The sequence below is a fragment of the Telmatherina bonti genome (genome assembly GCF_933228915.1).
Source record: "Telmatherina bonti genome assembly, chromosome: 3".
NCBI classification, from domain to species: domain Eukaryota; kingdom Metazoa; phylum Chordata; class Actinopteri; order Atheriniformes; family Telmatherinidae; genus Telmatherina; species Telmatherina bonti.
Genome location: NC_136621.1, coordinates 16023005 through 16032977, shown reverse-complemented (window position 1 = coordinate 16032977; position 9973 = coordinate 16023005).

Sequence of the window (9973 nt, the reverse complement as noted above, 5' to 3'; positions counted from 1 at the left end):
CTAAGCTTTTAAATGCACATGTCCAACTGTTAAATGTTTCAATAAATTTTGCACAAGTTGCTGTTCTCTAACAAGGAGCTTAACGGCAAAAATCACGGCAGGTGTGTGATCCTTGAATTGACCAATAAATGTCCTGGTTCAATTGGAGCTGGTGTTTAAACAGTTGCCTCATCATGCTGTTCACATTTTGACATCATGAGACCAAGACGACACCTAACAATGGAACAAGAGTCCCTTGCCGTTGCGATGCTTCAAACAGGACGTTCTCAGACAGAAGTGGCCACTGAGCTTGGAGTGTCACAGAGTCTCATCAGCAGGTTGCAACAGAGATATGGAGAGACTGGAAGAGTCACAGAAAGGCCTAGAAGTGGACGTCCTTTGGCCACATCCCGTGCTGATGACCGCTACATTGTGAACACTGCCCTGAGAAACCGGATGATGAATGCCACTCAACTCCAGGCACGTTTAAGAGAGGTGAGAGGCACCCAAGTGTCACGTCAGACCATTCCAAACCGTTTACATCAGCGTGGTCTGCGTGCTAGACGACCTGCACGGGTACCTGACCACACCACCAGGCACAGGCATCATCGTCTTGCATGGGCCAGGGAGCATTTACGCTGGACGAGGAACCAGTGGGCCTCAGTGCTGTTCTCTGATGAAAGTCGATTCACACTGAGCAGAAATTATGGCCGGCAACGATGTTGGAGACGTCAGGGAGAGCGCTGTGCATCAGCCACTGTTGTCACCAGGCGAGCTTTTGGTGGTGGCGGTGTTACAGTGTGGGCAGGGGTGTCCACTTGGTACAAAACTGCCCTACACTTTGTGAATGGTACTGTGACAAGCCCATACTACCTGAATAACATCATTAATCCAGTGATTGTGTCCCTACATGAACAGCACAGGCCTAATTTCATCTTCATGGACGACAATGCTCCTGCTCATCGAGGCCGCATCATCAGGGAACGGCTGTTGGAGACTGGTGTACCTCAAATGGAATGGCCTGCACTCTCTCCAGACCTGAATTCCATTGAAAACCTGTGGGATTAGCTGAGCCGTCGTGTAGAGGCTCGAGACCCTGCACCCCAGAACCTCAATGACCTGAGGGCTGCCCTTCAAGAAGAGTGGGATGCCATGCCTCAGCAGGCAATAAGTTGCCTTGTGAACAGCATGAGACGTCGTTGTCAAGCTGTAATTGATGCTCAAGGGCACATGACGAGATGTTGAGACGTTCAAATTTTTTGTTGTGGTGTAACTACCACTGTTGTTACCTTTTGTGTTGAATGAATTTTTTGAGATGAGGAAATCAGTAGTGCATCCTTCTACTTAAATGTCTTACTTTTATGACATTATATCACTGTAGCATGCACCTATTGCATTTTCCATAAATTTCACCTGAAAGCCAAATATCCCTAACTTTTTGTGAGTAGTATGTATATATGTATAAATAAGGTCAAAATTAAATTTGATTATTGAGAGTGTAAAAAAGCAGTCACAAATTACTGCACAGGGTGGTTGAGGAATGAGAGTTATGGATGTTTCCTGTGTCCCCCTAACCCACAGTCATGTGGAAGAAGTTGTGACACAAGTGATCATTGATTCTTTTGGCCGGGGTTTTTGTGACTCAGAGCCTGCTTGAAGTGATGGGAGCTATTCAGCTTCAATAAGAAGAACGCACATTGGTGGGTTGGTTTGTAGATGTGCTGGTCTTCAGTGTCAAAAAGCAGGAAATTACTCTTCCTGCTGCTGGAAAGTTTGGCAAAATTTCATTTTGGATGGCAGCGACTCTTTGTGAGTCCTCTCTTCTTTGTTTATTTCTATCTTTGTTTCTCTCTTTCTTTTTTAAGCAGTCTGGTGTTGGGGAAAATTACATCACAGCAGAGAAAACAGTTCCTATCTGATATGCCAAGTGATAGCATTTCTCTCAGACTCGGCTTGTTCTGCAGCTTTTTGTTGTGTTGAAGGCGTGCTGGATTTGTGTCTTACTGCTGTTTGATCCTGAGCAGCTGAAATGACCTTCAGAGGAGAGCTGATAAGGTTTAAACTGGAAGAAAAAACAAAACCAACAAACTCAACATTAACCTCTATAAATCTGGAGAGTCATACTGCCTGTTTCCACACTATCCTCTCTCCTCTCAGTCAGGAAGCTTTAGACATCTTGAGTGTTGCTAAAAGTCAGTTTTTCAAAAAAAAAAGAAATTAAAGATGTGCACAGTTTTACTTCTTCTATACATGTGATAAACTGGTATCTACCTCTTTACAGAAGGAATTACTGGAATAATCAGACATTTACTTTGCTGATTCATTAGAATTTTGCAGTTCACACCAACTGACTATACCAGGACTACTGAGTCTTATTGGCAGAGTGAGGAAGTGAACAGCTGATATTCATGCACACACACACGCAAATGTGGGATGTTACATTGGAGTATGGAGAAGTTTGATAAACCTGTGTTTATGTGTACTAATAATAAAATCGTGATCAAGCCTCTTATGGAAGAAATTATTCATTGGTTAATTTTCTTTGATAGTCTGAGGCTTGGAGACGGGGAATTACATCATTCCTGGTAAAGTTAGTGTTTTATTCCTCAGACAACTAGAGTTCTGTTTTTGTACACTGAGATTGTGTATGGTAACACTTTCAAAACAATTTTTACTTTGACCAAGAGTTCATAGTTTTTGGATGGTGGTGGCTAAGGAGGCAGAACTGGTTGTCAACAGTGGATTTGTGGTGGCAACACCTTGAGGAGAAGGGAAAGTGATGCAAAGATGAGGACTGAGAGTTCATAGGAAGTTCAGAGGAAAGAATGGCAATGACTTTTTAAAAACAGGAAAAAAATAGGACTTACAGGTCTTATAGCAAAGTAAAAACAACCACTAGACCATGGAGAGAAAACTGACTCAATATTATGATGCATCTAAATGATTGAAATGCTAGTGTGATAGCATTTTCATGTAAATGGATGTGTGTATGTAAATGAAAATGCCACCACCAATGATATGAGAATATTATATATCATGGGCAAGTTATTGTATTGCAATACATATTTTGCTATGTGTATTGCAAGTTTTTGACGTAGCTGAACACTTCAAACATGAAAAATGGAAAACCTGCATAATTGTGGCCCTCCAGGACTGGAGATTGACACCCCTGTTTTATATCCTGTTTCCTGTTAAAATATAGTTGTTCCACATCACCAATAATTACTATCTCTGTCTTTTTAGTGGCTGTTCCTGCATCCATGGAAGAGGTGAAACATCTAACTGGGAAGACTGGTCACAACTTCAACTTAACCATTGACTACTCTGAGCTACAAGCTAAAGATGTTCTTATATGGTCTCGATATCCCAATGAAACAGTTATTTTTACTAGTGACCGGGGTGTATTACTGACAGACACAGAAAGATTTCAAGTGGATCGAAAAACGGGGATGCTGACAATGCTGAGTCTGAAACTTGAAGACGGCGGACTCTACTTTGCCAAAATTAGCAACGGAAAATGGTTGTCATGGAAGTTTAATCTAACTGTGGGTGAGTATTTTATCTCTTTAGAAATGAAAATCTCAAATCATACTGGAAAAATCAAATGCACAGAAAACAACAAGATAATATAATATTTATCCAATCAGGCAGGAATTATTGTTTATTTATTGTTGATAGATAAGAAGTCCTTCTTTTTGAACTGCAGCCCAGAATATCTGATCAGAATGAGGTAAATCCCACAGAAACAAAGACCTTTATTGTATTGCAAAGACAGTCATGCTGATGCAGTTAGAAACCTCAACAAACAGCTCAACCAATAGATTATAGCATGATGCCAGACCCATCATAGCTTCCTCTGAAGCAGTGTTTCCCAAAATATTTTTCTTGAACACCCATTTCATTTAACGACCCCTTCATCCACACTTAATTGTGATGTAAACCACTTATACTGTTGTGAACATTTGCATTTTGAAATTTTCTTTCAACGTTTGGATTTTGTGATTCAAAAGTACTTAAAACGCTAAAGCCATGTTCTGTTTCCCCATAATCTAAAGGGAAACTTGGGTGGCATGGTGGAGTAGTGGTTAGCACTGTGGTCTCATACCAAAAAGGTCGCTGGTTTGATCCTTGGCTGGCAGGAAGCCTTTCTCTGTTGAGTTTGCAGGTTTTCCCTGCGTAATGGTGGATTGTCTCTGGTTCGGCTTCCTCCCACTTTCCAAATAAATACGTTGGGTTAGTTGGTTACTCTAAATTGTCCCCAGGAGTGAGTGTGAATGCTTGTTTGTCTGTCTGTGTTGGCCCTCTGATGGACTGGCGACCTGTCCAGGGTGAACCCTGCCTCTCGCCCAGTGATTGCTGGGATAGACTTCAGCTTCTCACAACCCTGAACAGGACTAAGCGGTAAAGAAAATGGGTGGATGGATAGAGTCAAACTTGTTGTTCCTTAACATCAAGAGAAAATGTGAAAAAACTCGTAGCCGCTCCCTCTAGATGGAAAAGACATCTAGACGTCCTGCCCATGCAGGCATAAAAACCATACACAACTTATCTGATGTAGATTCACTTGTTGTTTACTTTTAGACATAAACCAGAGCTTTTCAGAAAATAGTGCTGCAGTGGAATGGATTTGTCCTTTTAGTAAAGGTAACCTTATTTTATTCTTTACCTGATTCATGTCTGGTGATGGGCAGCAAGTTCATATCGTAGCAGTGCCAACCTCCTGCAGCTGCATCAAGCCCCCGTGAGGAACCACCGTGTCCCAAAACCTGCCGGAGATTTTGCCACAGACCAGTGCAACAAACAGCTAACATTTCTGACTGATACAGTTCAGGACCAACTTGTACTTCCACCACTATGTGGTGTAACTGAAGGGATTCTGGAGGGGAAAAGTCTTCTACCTCAAAGATTCCTCTGTGGCGTAGGTGCTTATTAAATCTGTATGCATTATGTTAGTGCCTGCAGAGCTACTATCTGTCACTTAATCGTTTTTGCTGTTTGTATTCACAACCTGTCCACTATTATTCCCGTGATTGGTTAAACAAAAAGCAAGGGGTGTCTCATATTGTGCAAAATTCCCTTTCTAAAGGTTTTCTAAAAATGTGTCCACTTAGCCTGTGTCCCTAAACTTTACTTGCTCCACTTATTAGTAAATGTGTGCTTTCAGAGTTTCAGATCTTTCCCTTTTTGACTTCACAAATGGGAGAAAATGTATAAAATGTATAATATTGGACCTTTAACAAATCACACAGCAAGACAAGAGGGTCTTGTTAAATGTTGAAGGAGACGTTTGAGAGTGAAGTTTGCTCAAGTGTGGCATTATGAGTCATGCTTCCATCCTATCATATGAACAGATGCAATAATATGCAGCTCATCTTCATGAGGAATTTAGACAGATAAGAACTTCACTGATCAGTCTGCAGAGGGTATTCAATTTCATTATATGTCCTCCAATGTGAAGGAACAGCTGCAACTCACTGCCTTTACGGGTCACATAAAGGCCAAGACAGGGTCGAAGTGAATCCAAAGTTACAGAAAAAGTACGCTACTCAAATAGTTATAAATAGATATTCAATCTACAGGCGGAATGTACATATTATGCAGAAAGTTATTACTATACTGATATTACATTATCAATGTAAGTTATTTAAGTAGAATAATGTAGTTTCTTCCTTATAGATCGTTTATAACAACAGCAGATTTACCACAACATGAAAATGTTCATGTCTTATTAACTTGTCATGTGTTGTCTTGGTCAGATAAAGTTTTAAAGGGCGATGAAGAGAAGCATTTAGATACAAGCTGTAACTGAATAAAAACATTTATGGCTGATTTATGGTTCAGATGACACAAAGGTTTTGTTAAAATATGTCAAAACTGTGAGTGTTTAGATTAATAAATATTGGTGATTGTGTTGATCTCTGTAGTAAAAAATACATAAAAGTACGTAATGTTTGATTTTACAGCAGATTTGCTCTGACTGAGGCTTGATGTTCTTATCTGACACCAGACTGATTCCACCATCTCCATGTTTGTTAAAACATCTTCTTCATTCTTGTTGTTTGTTCCAGAGACAGATCCAATCCCATCAACCCCAGAACCTAGTCGGGATCGAATGCCAACTCCAGAACACCCACGGAACAGGATGTGGACCTATATTTTTGTGCCTTCATTATTTCTTCTCTTCACTGTGCCGCTTATTTATGCCATGATAAAGTCGTGTGGACGTAAGTATTAACAGAGTTTTGTAATGCTAAGCTTTGGCATTTTATCTTCAGAACGTTTCCATAAAGACCTGATGTGACAGAAGTCCAGAGCTGGGAGAACAAGAAGGGTTGTTTTCATTGATAAAGTTAGTGTGAACCAACATTGGTTGGTAGATGCCTACATTTCCACTTTGAAATTATATTTTAGAAAATTCTTTTAAAGCCTGGTGTGTTACACACGGTGTGTCATAAGACAAACAATTTAAACCAGTTAACACCAGACGTCCAATGAGCAGGGTTTAGTGTCAGGGTCATTATTAAAAAAAGTAATTAGTTACCACTGTAAAAAGTAATGAGATTACTTTACTCCAGGTGTGTCACAGCAGAAAAACTCTGAACACTTGCAGGACTGCGGCCCCCAAGGACCTGAGTTGCACCCTGGACAGCTTGCCAGTCCATTGCAGGCTGTTAAATCCACTAACACGCTACTATGATGAAGTCCTACTTTGCTGATGACACTAGAAGCTACAAAAATGTTCATAAGGCTGAGGTTTCCCACAGTGATTTCGTTACTGATATTTTAAAGGAGCTCTATGTTACTATTTCTAGTTTTCTGAGCTTTTCATTGTGTTATAGTGTTGAATAGTCATCAGACATATAAGCAGCACCATTTTATTTAATCACCTAAACGCATGTTTGAGTTTTCCAGCACTCTCGACGTTCGGTTTCCATGGCGACGGAAATGATCGGTTTTAGAGAGTTTTTTCTACTTCGAAATTTTACTGACATCTCGGGGGAGAGACTCAGTGATTGGTCATCTTCTTTAGACCGTGCATATTCAAGAGAAAAAAAGCCACACCTACATTCACTGCTCAGTATGACTGCTCCTAGCACTTGACCAATCAGACGGAGCTTGCAGGCAGGACAGAGGGCAGAGCTTTCTCTGTTCGCTTGTTTCTGGCAGAGGCTGATCTGAAAGGATCAATACAAAATGATTGAAGGGCTTTGTGAAAAATACTTGATTATTTCCTGCTCTTATGGACTTGCATATTAAAATAAATTAGACTGAAATGTGCATAATAGAGCCACTTTAAGTATAATGCACTGCTTTGCTTCATTGTCCCAAATAGTAATATCATTACAGTAACCCGTTACAGTATTGTGTTACTCCCAACACTGGCAGTGTCGTAGTGTAGCCTATGCCTCCCTATATGTAAGTTGCAGTTTTCATGCCATCCTAAATAATATAAAATATGCATTTCTTATTGAACTGTATAACTGAGACTTCTTTTTTAGTGTTTTATCTAGAATATTTTCTATTATTTAAGGGTTCAGCTATTTAAGTCAGAATGGTGAGAGTCCAGATACCTTTATAGAGCCGATGGCTTGACATAGCCTGACTGTCTTATATAGTATAGACAGTTTGTCTCAAAATGTGATTGAAGGGATTTCCATATTTCTCTTTACCCCTAGTATTTCTCTCTACATTTCTAGTATAACTAAATCATTCAAACATTATGTGAGAATTTCAGTGTGTAAAGCATAGACTGTATAAGAAAGATGGACAGAGCCTCCGGCGGTTAAAAGTGAAGCCTATGCAGAAGTGCATAAAACAGCAGTTCTTCCTTCATCCACTAGGGGCTGGTTGCAAAACCGAGTGAATCCCCATAGACTCCCATGTTAAAAAGGCCAGCTTCACAGGAGAAATAAACTTGTTAACAGCCTGGTTCAAAAATCCATTTTTGGTTTAATAAATCAAGTTTACCTTCATCACAACTTTTGGGGGAGTGAATTTTTTTCTAACGCCCCCATTTTAAAGTAATTTAATCTTGAAATTCAGCATATTTAGGTGCGTGTCCTTTTGATTGACAGGTACCCGATCTCCCGCTTTAAATACAAAGAACATAGAACAATTGCATTTTTTAGCCGGTTAACAATGTGACTTAGCTTTAGCCCGCTTACCTCCGTTAGCTGGTCTCCTGTTTTCTCCGCGTTAGCTTGATAAGCTCTTCGCTACAGGCAGCTTGGAGTTCACTGGATGTCAATCATCCACCATGACGCTCACAGCCCTCCTTTCACCTCTACCTCTTTGCCCAGAAAGACGACACACATGGATGTGCCTAGATGGCAATGGTAGGAACTGCCCTCCGAGCTTCAATTCAGCTCTTCAGAAACCTATGGGTGACGTCACAGAGGCTCCGTCCATCTTTTTATATTCAGTCTTTGGTGTAAAGACACTGTTGGGCACATTTAGAAATGTTTGGTTAAAAAAAATGACAAAGTAAAACCGGAAACTCTCCATCACTTCGTATTCGCGTTGCCACATGTTGGGAGAAGGAATGGAGATGTCACAGTGGGAAAAAAAATCATTTTCTAAAACATGTTGCAGGTCTGGAAAATGAAATTAATTAATATTAATAAATGAAAATGAGACAAACATGACATATCTTTCAGGTTCATACTTATTTCTGAATCAGTCTGACACAAAATGCTTAAATATTCGCATTTGAAAAGGACACTTTTATTTAAAGTTTGACTTTTATTCTTGTCATTTATGTACATGTTCAAGTCTTCTTCTCCTTACAGGTAACCATCAAGGCGAGTGTTCTGCTCCGGTCTGATATGCAGCACTTTGACTGTTAGCGAGGATCTTGCACCAGGACACCTTGAGGACAATGTTTCGTGCATAACAAACGGTTTTAACTGAAGACTTTCTCTTTGTTTCGTAAAAGTTGGTCGAAAACTATGTTTTTGAGAGTTCTCTGGAAAAGAACTGCAAAGATGGACAAAGGAAGTGTCTGTAATAGTCATGCACAAACTGTTCTGAGTTGAAGTTTCCAATGCAACGTTTTGATAAAGATGATGGAGGATTCTTCACACCCTCTCCACAACACAGTGAAGAAACATTAAGTGTGTTCAGTGACAGGCTTCTTCAGGTCCACTGTAAGACTGAAAGCAAACTTTGGCAGAAATGGGACCTGTTGATGTGAAGAGTTGAGATATTCAGGTGGAGACGTACTATCGGGATGATCTTATCATGTTCAGTGATTTAGTTTCATTCTGGATTTTTATTAATTTATTATTGAAAAAAATTTTGCTCTGAACAGGTGCTGGACAGACATTATGGAATAAAAATATTTATAGTGTGTTTCAATTCCTTAAATTCCTTCAGCCATAAGTCTGCACACCTGCCTTAATGTAAATAGAGTGACTCCAGTGCCTTAGATGATCGGCTGCTATTCCTCAGCTCCGCCTACACCATCGCACCATTGTGGTTTGGTGGACATCTTCCTAGTCTCTTCCTCCATTGGCCATCCCAAAGGACACCTTGCTGCTTAAGGATGGCCATCACCTTCATTTGGGCAGCTGAGTCTGACTGTGAGACAGTTGTCACGTTCAGCTTAACAGCGATTGCTTTGGTTTTCTGTGGAATTCCAGATCTTCTAGTTTGCTGTAGAGTTACAGATCTCTCTACAAATTCTGTACAGTTACAGTTTTTTAGTTTAGTTTTTTCTTTTGTATTTGTCCTTGGATCAGACTTTGCTTGTGGTTACAAAGCTTTTGGTTTTTATTTCCTCCTGTTCCTCCTTGCACAAAGGAGGAGGTGGCGGTCCTGCTGCTGGGTTGTTGCTCTCCCATGGCCTTGTCCACGTCTCCTGATGTACTGGCCTGTCTCCTGGTAGCGCCTCCATACTCTGGACAATATGCTGACAGACACAGCAAACCCTCTTGCCACAGCTCGCATTGATGTGCCATCCTGGATGAGCTGCACTACCTGAGCCACTTGTGTG